This window comes from Diabrotica virgifera, chromosome 3 (genome assembly GCF_917563875.1).
Source record: "Diabrotica virgifera virgifera chromosome 3, PGI_DIABVI_V3a".
Classification (NCBI taxonomy): Eukaryota; Metazoa; Arthropoda; class Insecta; order Coleoptera; family Chrysomelidae; genus Diabrotica; species Diabrotica virgifera.
The window spans coordinates 6,164,139-6,182,594 of NC_065445.1; the positions used below are offsets into that span (position 1 = coordinate 6,164,139).

An 18,456-nucleotide genomic window follows, 5' to 3' on the forward strand; every position below is an offset into this window, starting at 1 on the left:
AATTAAAAAGGTTACGGTTAAAAAATCCATATATTTTTTTCAAAAAAAAAAGAAATCCAATTGGAAGCATAATAATGTAAGTTAGCTTTCGTTTTAGTCATTGGCCTTATTAATTCTTCTTTATTTATGTATTATTAATAGATTTTAAAAGTTTGACTGGCTTAGAATGATTAGTTTTTAAAAAACTAGAGTTAAAAGCGAATAACGACTTTTTGTAGTTTGGTAAAAAATGTCATTTTCTTCAAAATAGAAAGATTAGCATCAGATATACGAAAAAATGTTTTTATACGAAATTGTAGGTTATTTAATTCCCAAGAACTTGGTTGGAACAAATTTTTTCTACGTCAAAAATTGAGTGAATGGTAAATGAGTATATATCGAAAAACATTGATTTTTTCTATATAAAACTAACACTTTCGATAGCGAATAAATCGAAAAGTATTAATTTTATCAAAAAAAAGTATAGAATATTTTTTGCTTAGAATAAATGTTTTTATCAACTTTTGCAGTCAAAACATAATAAAAAATTTCCACCCCTAGGATGGGGTGGTAACCGACCCCATGGTAAAAGGTACTTATTCTCAAATTTTCAAGCAAATCGATCCATTCTGTAAAAATGGCGAGGTGAAATGCTTCGGTTCCTGGACTAGGTGAAAATAGTTTGTTTTTTGGTACATTCCCAAATTGGTGTATTAAACTTGAAATAACAGAAACGGTCGATTTTAGGTGTATAATGTTTCCAATACTTTTTGTAGTTCTTGAAAAGACCTTTACAATGAGCTATATTAAAGGTCCATTACATTAAAACTAAGCGAGATATGCTGCAAACAAAATTGATAACTAATGTGTTTTAAGAAAAAATGAGAAGTCATTTTAACCCCCATCCACCAAAATATAAATGCATCGTTTTCCTTCTACAACACCTTTTATTATAGTGATATTTCTATGTTCAAAAAGTTGGACGTGTTTAAAGTGAATGGGTTTTTGAAAAAAAAAAGATCAAATTATAGAGCGCATTTTTAAATTTTCTTAAAAATCTTCCTTTTTCTCCATGTAACTTGAAAATGATAAGAGATACAGTAACGAAAAATAAGAAAAAATATCTAAAAAACCCTGTGTGGTATCTCTTATCATTTTCGAGTTACATGGAGAAAAAGGAAGATTTTTTAAGAAAATTTAAAAATGCGCTCTATAATTTGATCTTATTTTTTTCAAAAACCATTCATTCATAACACTCTAATAAAAAGTATTGTAGAAGGAAAACGATAAATTTAAATTCTGATGGATGAGGGGTTAAATATACTTCTCATTTCTTCTTAAAATACATTAGTCATCAACGTTTTTGCCGAATATCTTGCTTAGTTTGAATGTAATCGACATTTAGTATTGATCATTTTAAAGGTCTTTTGAAGCACTACAAAAGTTATTTGTATCATTATACACCTAAAATCGACCATTTCTCTGTTATTTGAAGTTGAATACACCGATTTGAGCATGAAAAAAACAAACTCTTCTTACCTACCATATCCCTCTTTGTATTTTAACTAAAAGATTTATGAAGGAACAAATCTCTTTGTTTTTTTATAAACTACAGAAATATTTTATATTTATTTTTTTGTTAGATGCATAATTTTTAAAATATTCGCAAAAATCCGTCCGAAAAGGTGTAATTTTTTCAATGAAAATGGCTAATTTTCAACCACGAATATCTCAAAAAGTATTGAGTTTTCAAAAAATAATTATAGAACAGTTTTTGCTTAAAATTAGGTTCTCTAGCCTCTTCCGTGGCTATTTTAACCAAAATATTTTTCACCCCCGAGAAGAGGTGAGGACCACCCCCAAGATAAAAGCGCACATCGGCATAGGGTAGACTTTCGTTTCTTGAGCTATTCCTTACTTATTGTGAAAATATCAAGTAAATCGATGTAGTATGATGGAATTCGGAGCCAAATACCCTCATTGACTGCCCTATAGTGGGAAACACACTTTTTTCTCTGTGTTAGTTTGCGTCCAATATGCCCCACGTTGAGCGCCAATGCTGTTCTAACTACCACAGAAAGTTGAGAGTTTTATTGTTACACATTATTTCCCAACTTTCTCTGGTAGTTATATTGTTACACACGATGGATTTGAAGACCTAAAGGTACATAATAACACAATAAAACAAATAATTGAATAAAAATACTTGGGGGTAATTTTAACAAATACAGGATCAGATATACGGATATACTACAAAAATAATTGTAGGAGATTTCAATGCCAAGATTGGCAGAGAGGACGTATACAAACAAATAACAGGGGGAAAAAATAAACACGGGGAGAGTAACCTGAATGGAAAAATGGTAATAGAATTATGAGGACAATATGCAAATTATGAGCACTTATTTCGACCACAGAGAAATTCATAAAGGTACCTGGGTATCACCAGATGGACAAACAGTAAATCAAATAGATCATTTACTAATAGAAGCCAAACATACGAGAGCCATAAAAGATAGCCGAAGTTATAGAGGTGTAGATGCAAATTCTGATCACTTTTTGTGCAAATTCCCACAATTCATAAGACTAGTTGTACAAAAATGAAAAGATATAACGGTGCACTACTTCAGAATGAAGGGGTTAAGAAAAAAATCAAGCAACAAATTGAAGAGAAAATAGATAGCCAGACAACAGTAGATGATATAGAAGGCAGATGGGTACAGCTAAGGGTACATTCAAGAGGCAGCCGACTCAGTATTACTAAGAAAAAGACAAAGTAAACAAACAGACTAGTATGATGAAGATTGTAAGACAGCAATTAGGGACCGAAATAAAGCCAGAATAAACAGCATAATGAGAAATAATGAAGAAAGTAAACAAGTATATGCTAAAAAAAGACGGGAAGCAAAGAGGATCTGTTGAAGAAAAAAGCGGTTAAATGTAGAGTAGAAATTAGACCACATTGAAGAAGATTTTTTAAATAAACAAGTCAGGAATTTCTACCAAGAAATAAAACGAGACCGAACCCAGTACAAAACCACATCAAGATATTATAAAGACGAATAGGGAAATCTGATAGGTGGAATAGATGAACAATTAAGAAGATGGGCCAATTATTTCCAGAATATACCGGGTGTCCACTTATATTTTCCCCCATTTTAACTGCCTATAACTTCTAAACGGATTAAGATAGAAATATGCGGCTTTCGATGAAATGCTTTATTTTAGTAAAAGTTTTGTCTGAATGGATTTAATTTTTTATATCACTTTCAAATACGAAAAGAAAAATGGCGGATTTTTGAAAAAAACGTTGTTGACTTTTTTTTAATGGAACACCCAGTATATTTTTTTATAAATTCAAAGAAAGGTCATTCACCTATACAGCGATATAAAGTTTTTCAAAATCGGTTGTCAAATCACTGAGTAATTAATTTTTAAAATGAGTGGTGCAACGTGGATATCACATACCTAAATAACAATAACTAAGCAAAATGATGTGATTTCCACATTGCATCTTTCATTTTAAAATTATTTGCTCAGTCATTTGACAACCGATTTTAAAAAATTTGATATCGCCGGATAGGTAAATGGCCGTTTTTTCAAGCTGCAAAAAAATATACTGGGTGTTTCAATAAAACAAGTCAACAGCGTTTTTTTTTTCCAAAAATCCGCCATTTTTAATTTAAAAGCGACATAAAAAATGGTCATTTACCCAAAAACTTGAAAAAACAGTCATTTCCCTATCCAACGATATAATTTTTTTAAAATCGGTGGTCAAATGACTGAGCAATTAATTTTTAAAATAAGAGATGCAATGTGGAAATCACATAACATAATATCAATTTGCTTAGTTATGTTATTTAGGTATGTGATATCCACGTTGCACCTCTCATTTTAAAAATTAATTACTCAGTGATTTGACAACCGATTTTGAAAAAATTTATATCGCTGGATAGGTGAATTTCTTTTCTTTCAATTTACAAAAAAATATACTCGGTGTTCTATTAAAAAAAAGTCAACAACGTTTTTTTCAAAAATCCGCCATTTTTCTTTTCGTATTTGAAAGCGATATAAAAAATTCAGTCCATTCAGACAAAACTTCTACTAAAATAAAACATTTCAGCGAAAACCGCATATTTCTATCTTTAGCCGTTTAGAAGTTATAGGCAGTTAAAATGGGGGAAAATATAAGTGGACACCCGGTATTATGCACAGACGACCAAGATGAAATAGAGCAAATGCAACTACCACATGAAGAAAAAAGAGACCCAAATGTGAATGAAGAAGTACCTACCAAGGATGGTATTTGGTAGAATAAATGCTATAACTGTTCATAAAAGCTATCTTTAACATCTTCTTCTGTATTTTCCGTTGGTGCATGCACATTTATAAGGGTTATTTTTCTATATTTTCCCCTCATTCTTATTTTGCATAATCTACTTGTGACTATTGTGACAATTCTTTCTCTGTGTTAGTTTGCGCCCAACATTCCCCACGTTGAGCGCCAATGCTGTTCTAACTACCACAGAAAGTTGAGAGTTTTATTGTAACACATTATTTCCCAACTTTGTCAAGACCTAAAGGTACATAATAACACAATAAAACAAATAATTGAATACCAATACTTGGGGGATTTTAACAAATACAGGATCAGATATACGGATATACTATCAAACGGATATAATAAATAAAAAAGAGAGGAAAGCAATAACACGACGATCTTACTTCGTCATATTGAGCGACGATACTACAAGCAAAACTTAACATCAAATCTTTGGAAAAGAAGCTACAGATTAACACTAATGGACAGAGTGAAAAATGAACGAATTAGAAAACTAATGAATGTAAAGGAAACAATAAATTACGAAGTGGAAAAACGAAAATTACTCTGGTATGGACATATGTGAAGGATAAACGAGACAATAACACCAATGAGAACTTTGAAATGGAAACCAAATAAAAGGAGAAGAAGTAATTGTCTTATATCACAGTGGAACTGACAAATAAAATAGCAATTGAAAAATATATCTTAATGAAGAAGATATATATATATGTTTGAGAAGAAGAAATGTCAATTCGGATGTGGTAAACGGGAAACAGACTATGCTATGTAAAGAAACGTATAAGTAAGTGAGTAGATATTAAAAATTCTCGAGGAAAATAAAATTCCTGTAGCTGGCTGTAAACCATAAATCACAAAAAATACAGGATCCTTTGCAAAAGGTATATTTAAAAGACCCCAATAAGGGTTACATCACAAAACAAAACGTTTTCAGATTAACAAGTAATCCATCATCAGTGTTAAGCCCTAAAATGATAAGTATAACATAATTAATAAAAGACAATGTTGTAAAAGTTGACTAAGGTTAAGAATTGACTAAGGTCATACTTACAATAACATGCATGCGTGAGCCACCAAAAAGTTATGGGTAAAAACCCTTTAAAAGGTATAAGATCTTATATTATACTACATAATATGTAGTATGTATAATATAAGATCTTATACCTTTAACGGCCGGTTTCACAAAGTAAAGTTAACTTGTGGTTAAGAGATAACCTCAAAATTACTCCAAAATATGCGTTTCACTTTCATAATTGTTACCCTTCTGGTTATAGCCATAAGGGTACCCCACTCCAACCTCTGGTTAAAAATTTTGTGAGTTAACCATATTTCGCCGTTGACCTGAAACTAAAACGCATATTTTGGGGTAACCTCTGGTTATCTCTTAACCACAAGTTAACTTTACTTTGTGAAACTGGCCGTTAAAGGGTTTTTACCCATAACTTTTTGGTGGCTCACGCATGCATGTTATTGTAAGTATGGCCTTAGTCAATTCTTAACCTTAGTCAACTTTTACAACATTGTTTCTTATTAATTAGGTTATACTTATCATTTTAGGGCTTAACACTGATGACGGATTACTTGTTAATCCGAAAACGTTTTGTTTTGTGATGTAACCCTTATTAGGGTCTTTTAAATATACCTTTTACAAAGGATCCTGTATTTTTTGAGTAGGTATTCTCTATTGTATATTACTTGCAATAATCATTATATTGTTTTATCTGTTGGAATTAACAAGCTCAGATAAAAACTAAGGAAGCTACCCCGTTATAAAAGATTACAATCTGGTTTTATTATTGCCTTTAATAATGTTGCGAATTAAAGACTTCCCAAGGGGTAGAAAACCGTCCGGAAAAATATCCTAATAACATTTTTTCCTAAATGTGAGTCGTCTAAAAAATATAGGGTGTAATAATAATAATCCGTTTTTATACCAATTTAGGTTTTTTATATAACGGGCTGTTCCGCCTTGGGCCAATTTCTGGGGAGTTATAATCTGTTTTGAGTTACGCTTCAACGCCTTATTATTAGACTTCGTTGGGCTGTAAAAATAATTTAAAACAGTTTTTTTTTTGTTCTTTTAGAGAAGCACAATCCTTTTTTGCGTGTTTAGAGCATGTTTGTTTGTGCGAGATTGGCTACCACAAAATAATTTTCGGTGTGTTAAAATCAACCGCAGATTTTTATCGTGTTTTTTTTCTTTATAATTTTTCACTGATGGACATTTAAATTAAATTATACAAGGTCTTTTATTGTATTCTTCTTTGGATATCCTTGTGCTCCTAACAGTTATGAATTTTATCTACTTTCGTAATAATAGGAGTAGTTCTTTCGTAACTAAGATTTTAATAGTCCAAGTAATGAAGCTTAAAATAGCTTAATAATTAAAGACAAAAAAGTTATGCGATAAAGTAAGCGGTGCCCTACCCAAAATGGACGCCTATGACCGGTACTAGAAACACGCAATGGATGGAACCGATTTATCTCTGGACGATAAATACGCATACCAATTTTTGTTTTTCTAAATAGAAGCGTTCCGGAGGTATATGGGAAAAACGAATTACCAGACGCCATCTTCTAATAGCTCTAGCTCCCTTAAGAAGCATTTTTGGACTAGGTGATTACGCTGGGCATCTGTCTGTGAAAGTGCCAGTGCAGTTGTTGTGCTTCCATATTAAGCTATGAAGCTGTTTTTGGTGAACCCTGGGACTTCGAAGGATAGTGATAAAAAATCTAAATCGCAAGGCCGATCGAAAATACCACGAAAGCTATTATATCTGGCACAGAAAATAGTGACAATCCTATTCCTCAATGTGTTGCTTGTTTCGAAACGCTTTCGAACCAAAGCATTAAGCTTTCTATGCTGATACGTCACCAACACACAAAGCACTCTGATGTGGTTGGTAAGCTGATTAACTTTTTGAAATTATACTTCTTTAGGTACCAGGGTGAATTTTTACATTCCCTGGCGCATGCGCACACCGAGAGTATGTTGTTAGTTGCTAAATCATCCAATTTATGTATGTATCAGCGCAGCTAAGGTTTGAAAATAATATATTAGTGTTTTTAGTAAAATACATTTATTATAATTTTTGTGTCTTTGGATTTGTCTTCCTTGGGAGTAAGATAATAAGTATTTTAAACATTTTTATATTAAATACTTCACTTGATCTATTTGTCACCGTCGTTTGTAATTACGTCCCAGAAGCCGTAAAAACAAAACCCTGATGGGTTCTTGGTAGAGCATTCGACTACATAACGCGAAGGTCCCGGGTTCAAATCCTGACACGGACGATTTTTATCCTTTTTTTTTTAATTTTTGGTGTTGTTTTAATAAAAAAAAATTGAAAGTGGTAATATCAAAATTAGTTTAATAATTAAATAAAATACAAATAAACTTTTAAGTACAGTGGAACCTCGATAACTCGGATTAATCGGGACCACGGCCGATCCGAGTTATCGAAAATCCGGGTTAGCCGGAGAATATGGTAAAAATTAATAAAATACGGTATCCTTACAGATAAACTCCATTATAATTGAAATAAAATGAAATATATATGCACATTACACATCTAAATTACCTATAGTTGTATAATAGAGTATTGTTCATTTCTTGGTAAAAACTCGGTATTGCAAACAATACGGTCACAATCGGAACGATGTTATGATATTTAAGAACAGTGAAGACTAAGACCATTATTTAAAAATGAATTTTTTAAATAGTCTTTTAGTCTTTTTTAAATAATACTAAAACAGTTTTAAATAAATAAAGGAATATAGGTGCCTGTTGTTTCCGATAATCCGGACAATGAACGTCATTCTGCCGCCGTGTGCCATGAGTCATTTTTACTATCGTATAGTTCAAATTACACAAATACACATTCTCTCAAATACTCGCATTACATTACATACATTTTTATTCGTGAAATGTTTGTCTGATGAAAATCGGTCCGGATTAACCGGACTCCCGGGTTATCGGGGGCCGACTTATCGGGGTTCCACTGTATATTTATTTCATTGAAATCATAGAATAGAAGTATAACTTCTTATGTGCGTACAAAGTACACACACATTCTTTTGTAAATACTCGAACATAGCACAGCTACTCGTATTTGTACGATTTGATTTTTATGAAGAAGTTATAGAAAAGTTTTTGTTCTACAAACAACTTGAATCGAACACTACAGAGGAACTCATATGTCAAGTAAATTGACAGAGCTAGCAGCAAAAATAAAGAAAACTGCTCCTGAATGCCCAAGTACACATTGTGTCATACACCGAGAAGTATTAGAATTAGAAATTAGAATGGAGGGGGGGGGGTTCCTTCTATTTCATACCCCCCCTTGGTGGTATGCCAAAATCTTCAAATTATTTCAGGTAGTACGCAGTTGCTAGAAGGTTGGGAACCCCTGTAAAATTTAGATACTTATGTATTTCTAAATTTTTGGTTCATTTTTATATATTGAAACAGATAAATAATATAAAGAACCTATATAGGGGAGTGCATATAGATTTTCACTTCGGAAAAAATCAAACAAGATAGAACTTTTTGTAATTTCGTTAAGAAATGTTTAATAAATAACATATCAAATAGTTCTACTCGAGAAGTGGGTGCTTCATTTTTTATTAAACAAATGAACTACGAAGTTTGATGTTTTTTTAAATAACTCCGAAAATATAAATTTTAGAACAAAACTGACTTGACCATTGAAAAATTCAGAAAATTTTACAAAAAAAACCTTATATAAAGAATTTTCTAAAATTAAATCTGTATCTTCTATAATTTTTTTATTTATAACGCTAAAGTCACCCTTCTCACAAACATTGGCGCATTGTAAACTAGCGTACGGCGAAGTGCACGGTTGAGTTATTTTAATGTAATTCTTTAACTAATGGATCAAATGAAATTTTACAAATTGAACCTAAATGAAGAATAATTAAGCTATCTTCTGGTTATAATAAAAATTAATAAAATGTATGGGCATAAGTACGGTGGGGGCGGAAATTGAGCCTTACATGAATTTTGTTTAAAAATCATTTTAAAATGTGTAACTAATACAATTTTTCTTATAAAACCCTCAATTTTGCACAACTTACCTTTCAAGCATCGTACTAAATGATGTTTCGTTAAAAAAAAATCTCAAAAATTTAATTCAAATGATATGACGTCTTAAAAAATGTAATTTTTGAAATCTTCGTAGTTTTATAGAATATCCACGACTTTAAGACGGTATTACTCAAGTTTGAACAGATCTATTACAGTTTTATAAGTGCTTTTTAAAAGCTTAGAAACAGACTATTTCTTTTTGAGAAAATTAAGAAAGATAACAAAAATGTAATACAAAAACCGAAAATTACCAGCTAAAAAAATGTTTAATATACAGTATGTCCCTGTAAGTTGTATCCATATGGAAAACTTTTTTATTATTAATTTTACGAAAAAAAGTTATTCTTTATAAAAAGTGCTGCATGGTCTAAAAGCCAAGATTCAACCATAAGATATCAAATTTTATGAATTTTTAACGAGATATGTCAAAAAGTTTGTATTTCACTCAAGAGTAAAGTAGCTTTATTTTTCGCAATATTGAAAATTGCTATTATGAAAAGTTGTTTGGAATTAAAAACTATATTTTAATATGCAATTACATCCTTCTTACTGAATTTTTTTTGTAAAATTATGGATAACCCAACATTATTTTCAGTTATTTCAATTCAGATAACTCTTTTATTATTAATTTTACGAAAAAAAAGTTATTTTTAATAAAAAGTTCTGCATGGTCTAAAACCTAAAATACAACCATCTTATATCAAATTTTATCAATTTTATACGAGGTATGTCAAGAAAGATAAATTTAGATCAAAAGTAAAGTACCCTTATAGTTTAGAATATTTCAATTAGAAGGATGTAACATACTGAAACATAGTTTTTAATTCGAAATATACCTCCTCCGTGGCTCAGTGGTAAGAGCGCCTGCCTTTGGATCGAAAAAATCCGAAAGGTTGTGGGTTCGAATCTCACCAGGGTCAGAAATTTTTCATTTATTATAAATTAATAAATGAATATATAGTTTCTGTCCTTGTGGGATCGGTACTCACCGGAGGGACCGCAGACGTTCGGATACAATTAGCGTCTCTTTGCAAAGACAATGACGTCGACTTTGCAAAGTAACAAGACACTTACTCAACACACACACTACACATGACACAAGGTACCTAACTGTTCAAAATTACCGTACCTACCATGCTAATGGCCATTAGTTGTCGAGGCATTAGCTAAATAAAAAAAATTCGAAATAACTTTTCATAATAACAATTTTCAATATTGTGAAAAATAAACGTAAGTAAACGAACTCTTGAGCGAAATTCATATTTTTTGACATACCTCGAATAAAATTGATAAAATTTTACATAAGATGGCTGTATTTTAGGTTTTAGACCATGCAGAACTTTTTATTAAAAATAACTTTTTTTCATAAAATTAATAATAAAAGAGTTATCTGAATGGAAATAACTGAAAATAATGTTATCCATAATTTTTCAAAAAAAAAATTTAATTAGAAGGATATAATTGCATACTAAAATATAGTTTTTAATTCCAAACAACTTTTCCTAATAGCAATTTTCAATATTGTGAAAAATAAAGCTACTTTACTCTTGAATGAAATTCAAACTTTTTGACATACCTCGTATAATATTAAAAAAATATGATATTTGATGGTTAAATCTTAGGTTTTGGACCATGCAGAGCTTTTTATGAAGAAGAACTTTTTTTCGTAAAATTAATAATAAAAAAGTTTTCCATATGGATACAACTTACAGGGACATACTGTATAAAGTGATCAAAACTTTTTTCTGGAAAACTTACCTAAAATACATTTAATAATAAACTTCAAAAATAATAAATGTTCAGCAAAAAAATTTTTTTTAGCTCTTATACAGTAGGTATGTCTGCGTAACTTGGAACCTATTGATAACTTTTTTATTATCAGTTTTACGAAAAAAAGTTATTCTTTATAAAATACTCTGCATCGTATATGATCTAAGATGCAATCATCAAATATCAAATTTAGTAAATTTTATACGAGGTATGTCAAAAAATATGAATTTCACTCAAGAGTAAAGTATCGTTAAATTTCACAATGTCGAAAATTGTTAATAAGAAAAGTTGTTTGGAATTAAAAAATTTGTTTTAGTGTTCAATTACATCCTTCTAATTAAAATATTGTGAATAATAAAGGCACATAACTCTTAAGAAAAATTCATACTTTTACATACCTCGTATAAAATTAAAAAAGTTTAATATCTGATGGTCGTATCTTAGATTTTAGACCAGGGAGAGCATTTTATGAAGAATAACTTCTTTTCGTAAAATTGATAATAAAAAAGTTTTCCATGTGGTTCCTAGCTACGCAAACATACTGTATAGGAGCTTCTGTATAAGAATTTTCAAATTGCAATGCCATATTCGGATTCAGTATAATCAAAAACAAAATAGAAATATATTTGCTCAAAGTAAAATGATGAATTTAAAGATATTTTTAAAACTATTAATACAAAACAATTGTTATTGTTTAAACAATTAATATAGTCCTGTCGCCAGGGGGGTACAACGGCCTCGTTAATTCAGATGGACTTACTCAAGTTTTTTTTATGTATTTTGACCCGTAGAACACGAATTTTTTGGGTAACAGTTGATCCGGATGTCGATAAGATTGTTATAGACCAAGAACTTGAGGAATCAAATAACAACGATTTTTGGCAAAACAAAACAATATTTTGTATTTTTTGGGCCATTTTAAGTAAAAAATATTTCTACAAGTTTTTTCGTAGGATGCACAGTTTTCGAGATAAACGCGGTTGAACTTTAAAAAAATCGAAAAATTGCAATTTTTGAACCCGAATAACTTTTGATTAAAAAATAAAATAGCAAGTCTGCTTACCGTATTTGAAAGTTTAAGTCAAATTATATCGGTTTTGATTATTTGCATTGGTAAAAATTTATTTTTTTATTGTTTAACAAAGCTATAAACACGTAGGGTTTCCCGTGCTTTTACATTCGTTTTAACGCATGTAACGTAGAAATAGTCTTGATTGCACTAGTACCTATTCTACCTACTCGTTCGATTTTAAATGATAAATCATAGAAACATCACTCACGCACTAGTTGTTTGTAGCTTTGTTTAACAATAACACAATAAATTTTTAGCAATGCAAATAATCAAAACCGACATAATTTGACTTGAACTTTCAAAGGCGCTAAGCAGAATTGCTATTTTATTTTTTAATCAAAAGTTATTCGGGTTTAAAAATTGCAGTTTTTCGATTTTTTGAAAGTTCAACCGCGTTTATCTCGAAAACTGTGCATCCTACTAAAAAACTTGTAGAAATATTTTTTGCTTAAAATGACCCAAAAAATACAAAATATTGTTTTGTTTTGCCAAAAATCGCTGTTATTTGATTCCTCAAGTTCTTGGTCTATAACAATCTTATCGACATCCGGATCAACTGTTACCCAAAAAATTCGTGTTCTACGGGTCAAAATACATAAAAAAAACTTGGGTAAGTCCATCTGAATTAACGAGGCCGTTGTACCCCCCCTGGCGACAGGACTAATAAGCAATTAGCGGCCTAATCCGCGAGTAGAACTTTTTACTTTAACATGTATATAAACTAACAAAACAGTTTTAGAAAAATATAAGCTTGTTTGAATTTTTCCAAAACAATGCATGTTTTCGTTCTAATTGCACTCCCCTAATATATGTGTTCGTGTCGATGAACTCACCTGTTTTCTACGAAGGTCTACACCTGAAACACAGAAACGTACATAAACATTTTACTTAATCATGTTTTCGGTATTCTATTAAATATCTTGTATACACGTGTGCGTTCCTACGTATGAAATCAAGTCGGTTCCATTACGTGACCGCGATTGCCGACTAATCCCCAAGATCAACAGATAATCAGTTATAAATCTAGCTGCGGCCAATCATAAACCAAATTCATGTTCCGATATCCCCATCGATTCGATTAATTCTTTAACTCTACTACAACTGAAAAGGGATTAAACCCCAGTTGGGAAAACAGAAACTATCTGAGAGTTTGCGACTAAAAACTATCGATAAACTTCATAATTTACTATTTGTATTGGCATTAGTTGGCTATTTCGAAGCGAACAGCGATAGAATAATTTAAAACTTAAAACAATTTGAAATCGTAGGCGCAGAAATTAGTTATTAATGGAAAATCACGGTAAACAATAGATGCTCGAGATTCGTTATTGATTTGACTATTTGTTGTGAGTCTGCTAATGTAAATATCCAATTGTTGCTACCTTCAAAAGGTGTTTTTACCTACTAAATAGTTGTCCTTCGAACCCCTGGTAGCCGAAGTACTTATAATTTGAATGCATTTCAGATTTTTTAGAATCGATCGACTCTGGATGCCGCATATATTAGTTTTAGAGTTCCAACTCTTGCGTATTTGTGTTATAAGTAAGAATTTAGACTTCATCTAGTGTGGACATCGCATTTATTTAGTTTAGAGTACCGTGTCGCGCTTAATGGAATGCATTGACTTTCCAGTGGGCAAAACAGGCTGCAATCTCTTCAGGAGTGAGGTAACGAAGATTCTGGACGTGTATACGCGGATGCTCGAAAGTTTTAACATTAAGCCGTCTTCTATTAACGCCTTTAGGAGTTCAAGAACTAATGAAAGCTGTTGTTTAAAGTGTCAGTGATCTATGGCCAAGACGCACATCTTTGTCACTGGTCGTTTGAACAAACCTCTATTATTATTGACTGTTATAATACGAAAAATTCCGTCGCTACCTGCATTTAACTAACTCGCTCTACATAGGCACCATCTTGAAGGTTCAGTCCCATCTTCATTCACAGTAACTAGGCTCCTAATTTTGAGAAGACTGTTAAAATGTTTTTCCTCTTAAATCACTGCTACAGAGATTAAATATATTCGTTGAACCACCTAGCCCAATAACTTTGAATAATTTTTTTAAGCCATTGTAGGCTGTTTTTCTTAACATTTCATAACTACGTTCAGGTATTGCTTGCTATCGATGTGGATCAAATTAAAAAGTACGTTGGAATAAGAGGAAGCCGGAATGGTCATTAGACTTTGACAATAGTGATTGTGAGTTTGACATAAAATTAGTGAAAAATTCTTCATATGAAGGAATTTAAATTTGACAGATTTTACTCCCGCCTCCCAATCTCCTCCAAAGTGAGGTGATTGTGGGGGGAATAAACCGCTAATTCATACCTTCTGTAGTTAAATTGTCTCTAATAGTTGAACAAGAAGCTTCAAAATTTTGACAAGCTCATTTTTTGAGCCAACGAAGTTTCTAACTAACTTTCACATTATAAACGATTTTACACGTTTAAATTTACGTCATTTTGATTTTACAAGTACATTTTTTAAAAATACACACTTTCAGCTACAAATTACACCCAAAGTCATCTTCGTGGACGTATTTCCCGTGAAGTGGGATCATATTTGTAACGTGATATATTTTTTACCAAACCTCAAATTTCATGTTATAGTTTCCGAAATTAGGCTCTAGTAATGCATATTCCACAGCGACCGGTTAATGGAAGTGATATTTATCTTATGAGAATTGTAAAAATGTCAAAAATCGCACAATGTTTATTTATTTAACAGCTTTATAGAAGCTTTCGGCAAAATGCAAAAATGCTATACAAAATTTACACTCTTCACCTACACTAAAACCCATTTTAATGTTTGTTACCTGACCTAGATGAGGTGTATCATGGGAGCTGGATAGGACGACGAGGTTCGATAAAATTGCCAGCTCAGTAACCCGACCTCACACCATTAGATTTTTTTATATTAGGTTTCATTACGTGACCGCAATCGCCGACTAATTCCCAAGATCGATTCCCATCGATTCGATTAATTCTTTAACTCTACTACGAGTATAACTGAAAAGATATTAGATCCCAGATGGGAAAACAGAAACTATCTGAGAGTTTGCGACTAAAAACTAGCGATAAAGTTCATAATTTACTATTTGTATTGGCATTAGATGGCTATTTCGAAGCGAACAACGATAGAATAAGTTAAAACTTAAAACAATTTGAAATCGTAGGCGCAGAAATTAGTTATTAGTGGAAAATCACGGTAAACAATAGATGCTGGAGATTTATTATTTATTTGGCTATTTGTTGTGAGTCTGTTAATGTAAATTCAAAAGATCTTTTACTTCCGAAATAGTTGGTCCCTGAACCCCTGATAGGCGAAGTAGTTATAATTTGAATGCAGTTAGTACAATTTTAGAATCCATTGAGTTTAAATGCGGCATTTATTAGTTTTTGAGTATCCAACTCTCGCGTATTTGAGTTATACGTAAGAATTTAAACTCTATCTAGGGTGGACGCCCCTTTTATTTAGTTTAGAGCACCACTCCCTTAAATTTTTTCAACAAAGACACTCTCCTTCTTCCAGTAATCCTTCCTCTTCTTAGCTGTTCCTGTATTATCAATCCTAGCATTTCATATCGATGTCCTCTCATTATGTGTCCCAGAGATTGTAACTGTCTTATTTTCGGTATCTATTATTTTGTATTATTCGCCTATTTCTCGCAATAGTTCAGTGTTCGATTTCTTCTATGTGCATATTATTTTATTGCTATTTTAAACATCCTTCTGTAACACCACATTTTAAATGACTGTAGATGATTTATACACAAGCACAAATATACGTTACAGACGACAATAGTAAAACAGAAAACAGACCGTTTAGAAATACTGATTCAAGATGCAAGACAAGTTAAAAACAGCCAGAATTTGATATTCCTATTGCCTACAAGATTGAGGCCAAGTATGTCAATTTTGAAAATACATAACCTAAAACAACTTGGTTATGCATTTTGGCCGAATTTTTTAAAATAATCTTTCGGAGTCAGAGTGGAAATCGGAACGTGAAACAGTTACAAATATAATTTTCAGTAGTAATAACCCGAGGACATTGATAATTGTGCGAAAAAACTTAACAACAGATTTCATAAGCTTGTTGCTTGTTTCTAATAAGCAACAGGCTTGAGAAAATTTATCACATTTTTGAGGCTTTATCAATGTTCGAGGGTTATTCGGAGAGAAACTTTTTTGCTTTTTTTTAAATATACCCGAAAAGATTGGTCATAAATTATACCACAGATTCTGGGGTCAAAAGTAGTTCGATTAAACCTACCTTACCTTAGTACAAATGTGCCCATAAAAGAAGTTACAGCCCTTTGAATTTACAGAATGAAAATCGATTTTTTCAATATATCGGAAACTATTAGAGATTTTTTATTGAAAACAGACACGTATAATTCTTATGTCAGAAGCATCTTCAAACAAAATTAAAGTGAAATTTGTCCACCCCATAAAAATTGTATGGGGGTTTTGTTCCTTTAAACCCCCCAAACTTTTGTGTACGTTCCAATTAATTCATTATTGTGGTACCATTAATTAAACACAACATTTTTAAAACTTTTTCGTCTCTTAGTATTTTTTCGATAAGCCAGTTTTTATCGATATGCGGCTTCTTTTTAATATATTTACATAAAAATTTTCTTTGGGTTTTGCTCTTCTAAAACCCCCAAATGTTTGTGTACGTTCCAATTAAACTATTATTGTGGTACCATTAGTTAAACACAGTGTTTTTAAAACTTTTTTGCCTCTTAGTCTTTTTTTAACAAGTCACCTTTTATCGAGATGTACCAAAATATACCTAAAAATGTAAATTATAAATAAATTTTCAGATTATTAACAGGTCTCTATAATCGTATTTAACCATATACAAATATGTGGTGGATTCGACAAAATATTCAAAATATCTCGATAAACATTGGCTTATCGAAAAAGTACTAAGACGCAAAAAAGTTTTAGAAACATTGTCTTTAACTAATGGTAACACAATATTAATTTAATTGGATCTTACATATGGTAGGAACGTGGACTTACCATACAAAAGTATGGGCAGGTTTAAGGCAACAAAACCCCCATAAAATTTTTATGGGGTGCATAAATTTCACTTTAATTTATTTTAAGATATTGCTTCCATAAAAATGCCACATGTTTATTTTCAATAAAAAATCTCTAAAGGTTTTCGATATATGAAAAAAAATCGATTTTTATTTTGTAACTTCAAAGAGCTGTAACTTTTTTTGTGTGCACTATTGTATATAGGTATGTAAGGTTCAATTAACCTATTTTTAAGCCTAGAATCTGTGGTATAATTTATGACCAATCTTTTCGGGACCCCCTGTATATACTGTTCTTTGGAGCATCAAAACAAAGTTGATTGTCTAAAAATAGAGAATGAACAATTAAAAGTTTACGGTTCCAACAAATTATTTTATCTATCTGACAATATCTAAATTATTAAAGTGACAATAATTATCAAAGTCATTGAATAAGCCTTCTGTGCGTATGCGTCATCTGTAAACAAGCTGCTGGCTGCGTTCCGTAATGTAACACCAAACAGTATCAAGGTACACAGCCAGTGTGGGCGGCAGAAATTTTATTAAGTTGGTTAATTCATACAATGATAAAACCTTAACAGAACTTGGTTACACCACTACAATTACCACGGCACTGATCATATCAATCCAGCTAGGATGGACGACTTAGTACCTTAATGTTGTTCTGAAGCTATTTCCTTGTGGTATTTCTACAATTAAGTATTTTCTATGGGAAATACGCCACAATTTTACTAAAAAAATCAATTTATTAACGTTTCGAAGCCCAAATCGGGTTTCGTTGTCAAAATACAAAATACTACTAAAATAAACAAAAATATTGTTGCTAAGTAAAAAAAATTCTTCTAATAATTTATTTAATCTGACTCATTTTTTTTGTAAAATTGTGGCTTATTTCCCATAGAAAATACTTAATAGCCTTAGTAGCTGTATGTTAAATTAGTTTGAACCGTGTCATTTTACCTACCAAATTTTGAGAGAAATTTCGCTATTTCACGTTACGTTGATAACCGTTTTCCGTTTTTATCTTTTTCTGTTTTATTTTTCTATTTCGCAAAGCTCTCCTTAACACACTCCGTCGGAATCCTTTTTAAGAGTATGTATCACAACCCGTTCGGTTCAATCAAACGTCTTTGTC

General features: G+C 31.4%; 1 protein-coding gene across 11 annotated transcripts in view; it reads right to left on the minus strand.

Moving 5' to 3' along the window:
* The window catches only part of LOC114326616 (hemicentin-2-like), a 1,177,760-nt gene that overhangs the window by 693,403 nt on the left and 465,901 nt on the right, over nucleotides 1-18,456 (minus strand). For all 11 annotated transcript variants that reach the window (XM_050647788.1, XM_050647791.1, XM_050647781.1 and 8 more), the window contains one exon: nucleotides 13,104-13,126. The gene's annotated coding sequence lies outside the window, so the exon portion shown is untranslated. The remainder of the gene's footprint in view (nucleotides 1-13,103; nucleotides 13,127-18,456) is intronic.